Source organism: Mesocricetus auratus, unplaced genomic scaffold, assembly GCF_017639785.1.
Source record: "Mesocricetus auratus isolate SY011 unplaced genomic scaffold, BCM_Maur_2.0 Super-Scaffold_100676, whole genome shotgun sequence".
In the NCBI taxonomy this organism is placed as follows: Eukaryota; Metazoa; Chordata; class Mammalia; order Rodentia; family Cricetidae; genus Mesocricetus; species Mesocricetus auratus.
Genome location: NW_024429266.1, coordinates 21,035,588 through 21,048,428, shown reverse-complemented (window position 1 = coordinate 21,048,428; position 12,841 = coordinate 21,035,588).

The following is a 12,841-nucleotide window of genomic DNA, read 5'->3' as shown; positions in this document are numbered from 1 at the left end:
CTTGTTTCTGTTGGAAATTGGGGACAGATCTTTAAGGGACTCGGGGCTCCTTTGTATAAACAGGAAAATGTCGGGAACTTCTGTTTCCCTGCTGGCCCCCAGGAGTATTTTCTTAGCTCAAGGTGACACTTGTGAAATCAGAAGTGAGTGAACAGCCTCCTCCTGCTAGGGTGAAGCTGGTGCTGTGCTGGGAGAAGTGGGTGGGCTACTCCACCATTTAGTCAAGTGGGGGGACAAAGTGCCCATCTATTGTTCCCCCCCATGGATAATGGACACCCCTCAGGCTTCTAAGGGGGGTCCCCCTGGTCATTTGAAGAACTACTTTAAATGTTTGAGACAGCAGGAATTAGCAAGATGAGTCTGGTGGTCATTGCTTTTCTTTCATTTGGGCCACTTTCAGCCTTTGGAAACCAAGCACTCACCTAAGGGTCTTGCACCAATAAAGAGTTTTCTGAAGGAAATAAAATCCAATTGATCGCCGGCCGGTAGTGGCGCACGCCTTTAATCCCAGCACTCGGGAGGCAGAGGCAGGCGGATCTCTGTGAGTTTGAGGCCAGGCTGGACCGACAGCCTCCAAAACAATACAGAGAAACCCTGTCTCGTAAAACCAAAAAAAAAAAAATCCAATTGATCAATAACAGCAAAACTTGAACCAACTCAGTAAGGATAAGACCTTTTCAGGTATGTTTCAGTTTGTTGTCATGGTTGGAGGTGGGATGGCGGGAGGGTAAGAATAGATTAAAGGACCCGAGGTGATTCGTTGCCACTTCACCCCTTGAGGGGCTTTGGATCAGTTAACACTCTTGGAGTTCACTTCGCCTGGTTACAACATCCCTTGGAAACGCCATGTCTGCTTTCATTTTACAGTGTCAAAACTTAATTTTTGTAATAAATGTTTATTTTCACATTGATTTTGTTTAAATCCTGAAGTTCTACAGTACAAGAATTGGGACTCCTGGACTGGAGCTACAGCTAAGTTACTAAAGGGCTTGCCTAGCATGCCTGAAGCCCTGGGTTGGATCCTTAGCACTGCATAAAATCAGGTGTGGTCCCAGCCTTTTAGAGGTAGAGGCTCAAGGTCATCCTTAGCTAAACAGCAAGTTTGAAGTCAGCCTGGGCTACTTGAGACATTTTCTCAAAACAAAACAGCCTAAAAAATGAAAGGTGAAATTAGGTGAAAAAAAAATTGGGGTGGGAGATGGGGATCAGTGGGTTAAGACTGCTGACTGGGCAAACACAAGGATCTAATCTAAGTTTGAATCCTGAGTCCACACAAGAAGCCAGATGTTCCTGGGCGGTGGTGGCGCATGCCTTTAATCCCAGTACTTGGGAGGCAGAGGTAGGTAGATCTTTGTGAGTTGGAGACCAGCCTGGTCTACAAGAGCTAGTTCCAGGACAGCCTCCAAAGCCACAGAGAAACCCTACCTCCAAAAACCAAAAAAAAAAAAGAGTTTGACAGGGGAAGATGCCCAGTGTCCTCTGGCCTATGGGGTGGGCATGGGTGTGGCGTCCGTGCCACCAGCAAGTCCGAGATATCGGGAAATGATAGCCAAGACGTCCGGTTGTTTGTACTAAGAGAATGTGTCTGCTGCCTTTATTGCCAGGAGAATGCGTGTGTATATGTGCCACATCTGTGTGTCTGCCTGTGTGTGTGCTGTGAGGAATGAGCAGCCTTTTATACAGATTTACAGCACAGTGGAGAAACCCCAGGTGTAAGAGCTCATGTTTTCCTCATACTAGATATTGATGTCAGGTGGGCTGTAAGCCAGGACTAGAGAACAGGATGCAACTGTAGTTATCAGCTGACAAGCAGTGCACAGAAATCCGTGTGTACTGGGACCCAACACATGTATGCACTGACCCCCCCCACATATACTCGTCCCTACCTACAGAAAACAAAAGCGGTTAGATAGATGGCTCAAAACACTCATACTGTGAGTTCCAGATCAGCCTGGTCTACAGAGCAACAGGGCTACACAGAGAAACCCTGTCTTAAAAAAACAAGAAAAAGAGACTTGCTATCTTGCTGTGTAGTTCGGCGGTGATTGCTGGTGTGGACCGCCACACCTGGAGAGCTTCTCGTTTGATTAGACCCATTAAGTAGGAATAAGGACCTTAGGCACCCTGGAATAAGACCCAGTGTAGAAACGAGAACTATCGAGGAGAGAGACACCGGTTCACCTGCCTTAATCCACAGTCTGTTAGTCAGCAAATGTCTTTCCCTCCTTGCCAACAATGTGTGGAATGTACTTGGTTCTTTATCTCAAGAGGAAAAAACCCAAGGACAAAATGTCTCCATGGTATTTGCAAGGATCTTTATCTTACATGGGGAAGTCAAATTAAACCATAAATAGAGGTTTTGCTTATTTTTATTTCTTTTTGAGGCAGGGTCTCACTGTGTACTTCTGGCTGTCCTAGAACTCACAGATACCTGCCTCCCTAGTGTTAGGATTAAAGATGTGCTTCATAAATAGAATTTTTGTTTTGGTTTGTTTTTCTGAGCCAGTATCGTTCACTTGCCTGGGACTGCTCGGATAGTAGGTATTACCACCACACCCAGCTAAGTATTAAAAATACCATCCTTATGACTAACAAAAACTTCCAGACCTCAGACCACTCCACCAACCTATAAAGTACTGTTCGTTTCTGTCCGCGGTCTGAATCTTTTGCAAGCAGCCCCATCCCCTCTTCTTTTTTTTCTCCCTTCCAATTAGAGCTTTGTGTGGACGCTTATACTCTGTTTCAGTTTGTATTTCCATAGTCATTGAAATAAAAGTGTCTGTGTGTCTGATGTTACTTTTCGTTTGCTTGTTTGGATAGGGTCTCGTGTGTCCCAGGCTAGCTTCCAACTCTAGAAGGCTGGCTTCTACCTGCTTGCTCTTATGCCATCTTCTGAGTGCTGGGATGGCAAGAATGTGCCACTACGCTGGATGCATGACGCAGTGCTGGGGACCCAAGCAAGGTTTTCAGACATGCTAGGCAAGTCCCCACCCCAGATACGACTTTTAATGCCAATGATGCTTCATTGTTTGGAATGCCTAGTTATTTGCAATTTCTTCAAATTGGGGATGCTGTACACATTACAATACGAGGGGAAAGATATGTTTTAATGCGGGGATCATTTATTTGCCCTTTGTTGAGGGAAAAGGGAGTAAGAAATGAAGTACTTAAATGCAAATGCCCAATAGCTTGTGAAAAGGAGGGCTTTCCTGCAACGAAAGTGTTGCCTCTAGGGGGCGCCAGACCGCTCTGGTGTAGCACTTCCAACTGTGACGTTAGTTACCTGCAGGATTTGCTGGGGCTAAGTTAGCATGAAGAATTAAAAATAGCCTGGCCTATCTGATTGGCAGGGACCCAGGAGCTTGACAGCAGACTCAATTGGCACGGTTATGAAAAACAAGCACTCACATAGAGTTTTGGAAGGAACACAAAAATGTATAACTCTGGATCAGAACAGTTTTGCAATATCTTAGCTAATCTACATATGCATTCAGCCTATGACTGGCAGCCCTGAAGATATATCTCTAACAATATGAATACGTGTATTCACAAAAGTATTTGATTGCAGCATAATTGCACATTCTTGAAACTAATCTAAAACGTTCAATACACAGAATATTGGTTTAATAAACCACCAGGAATGAAATACAACAACTGTAAAAAAAGACAGGGAAAAATCTCTACAATCAAGCCGGGCGTTGGTGGCACACGCCTTTAATCCCAGCACTCGGGAGGCAGAGGCAGGCGGATCTCTGTGAGTTCGAGACCAGCCTGGACTACCAAGCGAGCTCCAGGACAGCCTCCAAAGCCACAGAGAAACCCTGTCTCGAAAAACAAAACAAAACAAAAAAAATCTCTACAAATAAATTAGAAATGTTTGCTCTTGCCCCGCCCCTCCCCTCCCCCACCTCCTTTCTCTCTTTCTTTCTTTCCTTCCTTCTTTCTTTCTTTTCTTTTCTTTTTTTCCAGACAGGGTTTCTCTGTGGCTTTGGAGGCTGTCCTGGAACTAGCTAGCTCTTGTATACCAGGCTGGCCTCGAACTCACAGAGATCCGCCTGCCTCTACCTCCCCAGTGCTGGGATTAAAGGCGTTCGCCACCACCACCGGGTCTACCTCTTTTCTTTTAGTTTACTTTTTTTCTTGAGAGTGTCTCAACTCTGTTAACTCAGGCCTGGGGTCTGGATCCAACAAGCTGCTCCTTCAAGACTCCTCAGAGATCGACTCATGGGACAGCCTGTCCTGAGGGAGCCAGCCTCCAGGACCCAACTGACCACACGCAGGGCGACTCATTCCCGCCTTAGTTAACGGAACCTTCGAGACCTGCTGAAAACATGGCACCTTTGCTACTGCTCCTTCCGTCAGTGACCCACAGACTTGCTCTGCCATGTACGGCAGGTGGCTGGCACTCCAAGAGTCCCCCAGGAGCTCTCCAACAGGAACGCTGGCCATCTCTCTGTTGGCGCCTCTCAGCGAGGCACCCCAAAGCTTGCTTGAGGACTTAGAACTGGGGCACTACCAACCTCTTTTGGCTGGCACGAGTGAGGGTTGCCGAGTTCTTACTTTCCAACTCAAATTGCTTTTGTCTAGTGGCAAATGGTTGCCCTTGTTACCTCTCAGCTGTCTGCCCTTTCCGTGTGAGGGAGATGAGAACCTGATCCGAGATGGGACACGGGCTCCACGCGCTGAGTGCATCGGCGGCACTAGAGGGAGAGGCTGGTCCGGGAGCATTATCGGTCCTCATGAACCATGGAGTCTTGCCTGGATTCCATCTCTTGATGTGCATTCCATATCACAGGAGTAAGAAAAGATCACTTAAGCTTATAAATGGAAAAACGGATTCCCTTGTGGCTTCCTACTAAGCTATTAGCATAGTTGAAAGTAATTTAAGATTCATCCTTCCTCAAAATCCACAGTTTGGGCTGGAGAGATTGCTCAGAGGTTAAGATCACTGGCTGTTCTTCAGAAGTCCTGAGTTCAATTTCCAGCAACCACATGATGGCTCACAACCATCCATAATGAGATCTGGTGCCCTCTTCTGCTTGCATGGATACTGTATACTCAAGACTGGGTGTGGTGGTGCCGGCCTGTGAGCTCGAGTTAGGGAGGCTGAGGCAGGGGAATCAGTTCAGTCTTATTCTCTACTCAAGTTTGGGGCCAGCCTAAGTCATAGGATGCCTTTTCTCAAAAAAGCAAAGGTTAGCCCGTAGTGCCTGCCTGTTAGTGACCTTTCCCACTTGGGGAACTGGTGTGGCCTGAGGCCTTGGTCCTACTGAGGTGCTTCAAAACTTTCCTAAGAATGCCTGGGCAGGGATGGACAGCTCAGTGGTTAAGAGCCCTGGCTGCCCTTCCAAGGAATCTGGTTCACAACCATCTGTAACTCAAGTCTCAGGGTATCTGATGCTCTCTTGTTAGGCACTGCAAACCCGTGGTGCACAGGCTTATATGCTGAGGGAAGTTATATCTATTCTCTCTCTCTCTCTCTCTCTCTCTCTCTCTCTCTCTCTCTCTCTCTCTCTCTCTCTCTCTCTCTCTCTCTCTCTCTCTCTCTCTCAATTGCATTGCCAGAGATGTGGCACCTATCTGTAATCCCAGTGCTCAGAAGGCAGAGGACAGGCAGCTATCTGTGATATCCTGATATCGAGGCCGGGCTTGGTCTATATAGTGAGTTTCTGGACAGTCAGAGCTACATAGTGAGACTCTATCTCAAAAACAAAAGCAAAACAAGAAAAAAACCATTGGTAGCCTAACTCCTTTGATAGGGAAAACAAAACAACATTTCTCACAGGCACAGCAGTTACAATTTATAGCAGGGATAGGACAAAGTCAGATAACGCTCTCAAAAGGTGCAGCCATGCTGCCTCACTGCCTCCTCCCAGATTGAAAGTGAGAGATAGGTCATACACTGTTTTTTTTGGGGGGGGGGCGGGTTCTGTTGCATGCTCCTGGTTCCAGGCTTCAGCAGTTTGGGGGCAGTTTTTGCTCTCAGCATGAGACCATTGTAGGAATCTGGAGAAGTAGTTATGGATTCTTTGTTTTAAGGAGCCCTATTTCAAGAAGATCAGAGTTCAAGGCCAGCCCTGTGTAGAAAATCCCAAATCAAGCCAGGCATTGGTGGCACACGCCTTTAATCCCAGTACTGGGGAAGCAGAGGCAGGCGGATCTCTGTGAGTTCCAGGCCAGCCTGGTCAACAGAATGAGTTTCAGGACAGACTCCAAAACAATACAGTGAAACCCTGTCTCAAAAAAAACAAAACAAACAAAAAAGAAAGAAAATCCCAAATCAGCCAGGCAGTGGTGGTTCATGTCTTTAATTGAAGCCTGAGACAGTGTTCATGTTCTAGAGAAGACAGCTTGCAGTGGAGTAGAGAAAGTTGGTGTGTGTGTGTGTGTGTGTGTGTGTGTGTGTGTGTGTGTGTGTGTGTGTGTGTATCTGTTGGAGACCCAGAGTCCTGGAAAACTGGATGTGTTGAACCATATTCCCATTTCTCAAGTAATTGCTTGGCGACCTATGAGGAAGTTCTGGGACCTTTGACTGGAATAAACAGTCAGTTTTCCTGGCAGCATTGAGGCTTTTCAGGGAGGCATTTTAAGCCATTGTTTAGGGCCAGCCCAGGGACATGTCTCAACTCGCTAGGAGCCATGCAAGAGTCTGGTCACCAAGTCTTTGGTGTGCGTGTGTATGTGAAGATTAAACCTCTGGTGGTGTTCCTCAGGAACTGTTCACGTTGCTTTTTGAGACAGGGTCTCTCACTGAGACCTGGCGTGTACCCATTAGCTTAGATGGGATGGCAGGTGAACCCTAGGGATTCAGTCTCTTCTCCAATGCTGGGATTATACACATACCTAATCATGTCCAGTTTCTTACCTGAGCGCTGGGGATTGTTCTCGGGTCCCCAAGCACTTCACATATTGAGGTCTTTTTGCAAGGAGTCTTTATCACTTGGCATTTCTTGGCAGTAAAGCAGTTTTACCTCAGTAACTTAGAACAAGTGACTAACTTGCACTGCAACAGTCGAAAATGTGCATGGTTTTTCAATGCCTTGGGAGGATTTTCCTTTTCCTCTCCCCTCCCCTCCCCTCCCCTTCCCTCCCCTTCTCATCTCTTCTTTTCTTTTCTAGGCAGGATTTCTCTGTCTTGTTTCTCTGTCCTGGCTGGCCTGGAACTAGCTCTGTAGACCAGGTTGGCCGCACAGAGATCTTCCTGCCTCTGCCTCCCGAGTTCTGGGATTAAAGACGTGTGCCACCACCACCTGACAAGATTCTTCTCTTCTTTTTCTTTCTTCCTCCCTTTCTCTTGTGTGTGTTGTTCCGAGAAAGGGTTTCACACAGCCCAGGCTCATCTGAAATTCACTATGTAGCGGATCCAGAACATCTGATCCTCCTGTCTCCTCTCAAATGGAACTGTAGACCTGCTTCAGTCCACTTCTGGTTTTGTGTGGGGCTAGGGATCAAACCCAGGGCTTTGCACATATGACAGGGGCTCACACACTATCAACTGAACTGATTCTCCAAGCCCTCTGGGAAGCATCCATACCCGTTGCTGGCCACCCAGATCCAGGGAAACAGGGCTGGGAGGAGGCTCAGTGTGAAACAGTATGCTTGGGAAACACTTAAGGAAATATGCCAGTTGTGGTGGGGAGATGTAGTCTGGCACCGATGTCAATAGCCTGAGGAGTTTGCCGCTTCAGGACCTAACTCAGGTCAAGGCGGATCCCTGGCTACGCTGCAGAGTGCCAGAGCAGGTCAGCGTGAAGTAGAGTCATGGAGTTTATGAAGTAGAGATAAGAGCTAGCACATACTTCAGACTGAAGCGTGGGTGTTTAAAGAGACACACAGGGAAAGGACAGTGCACATCCAAGTTATTTTTGTTTCCTATCTATCTATCTATCTATCTATCTATCTATCTATCTATCTATCTATCTATCTATCTATCATGTATACAGTGTTCTGCCTGCATATATGCCTTCATGCCAGAAGAGGGCACCAGATCTCATTACAGATGATTATGAGCCACCATGTGGGTACTGGGAATTGAACTCAGGACTCAGCCAGTGCTCTTAACCACTGAGCCATCTCTCCAGCCCATGTTTGTTTCTTTTCAAGACTGTGTAGCAGTCCTTTGGCTGTTCTGGAACTTACTCTATAGGCCAGGCTGGCCTTGAACTCACAGAGATCCACCTGCCTCTGCCTCCTGAGTGCTGGGATTAAAGGCGTGCGCCACCACACTCGGCTTGAAGTCTTTACAGTGTGGGAGTTTGCGTGTGTATGGCGGGGCTGGGGGAGACAGGATGGTTTCCGGGGTAAAACCACAAAGCGGAGACTGATCCTTTTGTGGCTTTAAGACTGGTCTTCTGAAGGTTGTAAAACGCTCTCCCTTTCTCTTTCTCTCCATATAATGTCTATGTAGCTTAGACTGGGCCCAAACTTGCTATATAGCTTAGGAGAGTCTTGAACTCCTGGCCCTCCTGCCTCCCTCCTTCTAAGTGCCAGAATGACAGACGTGCAGCACTTTGTGGTGCTACGCTGCTGTCTTAGGTTGTCTACGGCCTTGTTTGTCCTGGGGAATCTCCAGCTCTCCGTCAAAGGGCGTAACCAACAATGACCAATCCACTTGTAAAAGGGGTTACTGGCTATTAACCATGCTATTTGTGTCAAAAGACATCACCCATTAGTCTGTCAACAGGGGTCACAGACAGGGTAGGCTATTGACTGCTGTTTGCCTCAGAAAGGATAGCACCAGTTCTGGTTTATGCCATTTGTAGGAGACAAAGCTGACTGATGTCCGTTCTGTCCCAGCTGGCACCTGGAAAGCAGCGGGGTATCGACTTTTTTTTTGTTTGTTTGTTTTTGTTTTTTCGAGACAGGGTTTCTCTGTGGCTTTGGAGGCTGTCCTGGAACTCGCTCTGTAGACCAGGCTGGCCTCGAACTCACAGAGATCCGCCTGCCTCTGCCTCCCGAGTGTTGGGATTAAAGGGCATGTGCCACCAACGCCCGGCTGGGGTATCGACTTTTTATTCTTCTCTTCCTACCTAGCATCCTTTACCTTAATGATGCAGACCTTGAGCTCAAATACAAATTCCTTTCCACAGCAATTTTGACCATTCATCTCCCTGGGGGGTTATGTATTTTGATCTGGTAAATGATGCAGGGGCAGCAGCAACATGCTGTCCAGAGGAAGCATTCAGATATGACTTCTCTGAAAGTGAATGCGGGAGTCTCGCTGGCCTCCCCGAGTTTGACTCCACTGTGGCGCAATAGACATGTGGGGAATTGCCTTGGATGGTTACGAACACCAAAACTTTAGGGGACAGCCAAGCCCTGCACTGATTTGAATACAGCCCAGGGGACAGCTCTTGAGGGTTTTGCTTTTGTTTTTATTTTCATGTGCAGATTCTAATGTATGCTCGAGTCGTGGTTCCGCCCGTCAGCTCTGGACGGACACGAAGCAGGGAGACTTGAGGCTGAGCTGGAAGAGCCACGCAGGGGTGCCTTGGGGTACGGTGTGAGCGTGCGTGTGTGCGCGTGTGCGCGTGTGTGCGCGTGCGTGTGCATGCGTGTGTAAGGGCGGAACTGTTATTCTTTCGGCCGCCCAGCGCACCCAGGCTTTTTTTTTTGCCAGCGCCACCAGCATTTCTGACGACTTCATTCCACCGCCCGAGAGCAGATTCCCGCCAGACCGGTTCTGAGATGCAGAACCGGAAAGGCCCTTCTCACAGGGAGTGTGTGTGTGTGTGTGTTGCTGGGTGGGGTGGGGCACGGGAGGGAGGAGGCAGCCCTGCGGGCTAGGCGGGGCGCGGGCTAATTGACTGTGGATGAGGGGAGGAAACAGAGGAAGGGGGTCGTGAAAAGCAGTACCTAGGTCTGCGGGACGGCCCAGGGGGTCCTGGCCACCGAGCTTCATCCTCAGAGCCCACACGCAGGTGGGGGAGCGCTGGCTCCACAAGGTTGTCCTGAGATGCGACACGCACGCGCGCACACGCGTACCTGCAGAGGCAGTTTTTTAAAATGGTGTTGAGATTAGGGAACGTACTTTAGGAAGCTGCTGTAAAGTGGAATTTCTTTTCTTGATATCTTGTGCTCCCCCTCTTTGTTTTCTGATACACGGTCCTCTATGCAGCTCTGGCTGGCCTGGACTCGCTATATAGGACAGGATAGCTTTGAACTCACAGAGATCTCAGGCTCCAGAGTGTTGGTCTTGTTCTTGTTCAAGTGGGCCAGACGTTGAGCTTGCTGTTACAGAGGTTGGCCTTGAGCTTTCTTTTAAAATTATTTCTGTGTGTGTGTGTGTGTGTGTGTGTGTGTGTGTGTGTGTGATGTTTGCGTGTGCGCACAGCTGTTCAGACACAGACATCAGAGGCCAACTTTGTGGAGTGGGTTCTTTCCTACCTTTCCCTGGGCTGCGGGGATTGAACACGGGTAGTCAAGCTGCTGAGCTTTACCCACCGAGCCACCCCACCAGCCTCTATATATCTGCCACTTAAACCACTTAGTTTGGGGGCTGTCGAGATGTCTCAGTAGTTAAGAGCACTGCTGTTCTTGCAGAAGATCTAAGTTCGGGTTCCAACGCCCACGCGGTGGCTCCATCTTTTTCTGCAGTTCCCGGGGATCTGCTGCCCTCTTCTGGGCTCTGTAGGCATCTCACGTACACAGTCTCTACACACGTGCAGGCAACAACACTCGAACACATAAAATAATAATAAATAAAATAAATAATGTACTTTCAATTACCTGCATATGTGTGTCTGTGTGATCATACTATTCTTTATAACTGAATGGTTGTTTTAGAATTATTTATGCCGGGCGATGGTGGCATACGTCTTTAATCCTAGTGCTGGGGAGGCAGAGGCAGGTGGATCTTTGTAAGTTCGAGTCCAAACTGGTCTACAGAGTGAGTTACAGAATAGCCAGAGTTAAGGAGAAACCCTGTCTGGAAACAGAACAAAACAAAACATATTATTTTTTAATAAAATAATTTATTTGTTTATATCTTATTTTTGAAATAGGGTTTCTTATGCCCCAAGTTGGTCTCAAACTCGGTATTAGCTGGCCTTGAACTCCTGGTTCCACCTCCTGAGTACTTGGATTACAGACATGGACCACGGTGTCCTGATTTGTTTCCCCTGCTAAAATCTGCCCTTTGAATTCTTACTAGGTGAGGGTTGGTCCGAAGAAGCAACTGAAGCCTGGGTGGCATCTCATCTTTTGGGACCACCCAATCTATTCTAATCTAGGCATACCAGAGTCCCTGCTTATCTTTAGGAAATGCAGAAAGAAAGAAGGCAAATTGCAAGTAGCTTTTAAATTGAGGATCTGGTTTTTTTTCCTGTGTCAATGTTCAGCAAAACAACACCACTAACCCCACCCACCCCAACCCAAACAAAAACCCAGCCAGGAACACATCTTCATTTGGGGACTCTGGATGAGTGGACTGGTAGTCACAACCTTCCTGGGACCCATTAGAGCAGCATGCTTCAATGGCCATAAAACTGTTCACACCCTGAGATCCAGTGACGGCTCTCATGGGGATAAGCCCTTGGGAAACAATTAAACAACTCGAAAGAGCGCGTACACACACAGGTGAAAGACATTCATTGTAGCGTGATTGGTATATGTAACAAGCTGGAGGGAGACCAAGTTCTCCACAATGAGGTGATTGTTAAACTACTGCATGTAGACCGATGGACTTTTATCCGGTTGTTGGATAATAATTATGGAGAACGTGTGGAAACATGAAACTATTTATGATTTTGGGGTATACACTTATTAAATAAGAGAACAAAGGCCCAGTATGGTGTGCCTGCTCCAAAGGTGGAGCAGAAAGATGAGTTGGAGGCTAGACTGGGCTCTGGGGCTGGTCTGGACTACAGAGATAAAGTTTCCTCTTTAAAAAGCTGTTCTTTTCTGGCTATTGAAGCTTGAGCTCCCACGAGCAGCAAACTCACTGGTGACATTAAGTACAAGGTTGTGTGGGCAACCCTGCACTGGGGTCAGCGTAGGTCTCAAAAGTTTCTGGAGGGGCTGGAGAGATGGCTCAGAGGATAAGAGCACAGACTGCTCTACCAGAGGTCCTGAGTTCAATTCCCAGCAACCACGTGGTGGCTCACAACCATCTGTAATTCAATCTGGTGCCCTCTTATGGCAGGTATATGTAATAAATAAATCTTTAAAAAATAAAATAATTAAAAAAAAGTTTCTGGAAATGGTGGGACTCCACATCAGCCTGAAGCATTATTAGAAGAACACAGCTTCTTGAGGACTTAGGCTTAAGTCACTCCCTGCCCCGAGGTCTCTGTGCACATCCACCGCTGTGCAATGAGGCTGTAGACGCTCCGGCTTGGGCACTCAAGAAGCTCAGCAGAATATGTTGATTCAGAGGGGTGGAGACATGCCTCAGTGGTTATGAACACTGGTTCCTCGTCCAACGGACCAGGGTTTGATTCCCAGCACCCACGTGGCAGCTCGTAACTGTCTGTAACTCCAGCTCCAGGGGATCTGACTTCCTCTTCTGGCCTCCATGGTGCAGATACATGCATGCGGGCAAGACACATACATAAATCTAAAGAAAAAAATAGGATAGGAAAAAGTTCTAGGAAGTTGAGATTAATTATGCTGTTCCATATAGAAGGAAAAATGGAAGAAAACAAAATAAAAACTGATGCTATAGATGACTGAAGAAACTACTTTGTTTGTTTGCTTTTGTTTTTCCATGACAGGGCTTCTCTGTGTAGCCTTGGCTGTCCTGGAACTCGCTCTGTAGACCAGGCTGGTCTTGAACTCATAGAGTTCCATTTGCCTCTGCTTCTGAGTGCTGGGATTAAAGGCGTGCGCCACCACCACCTGG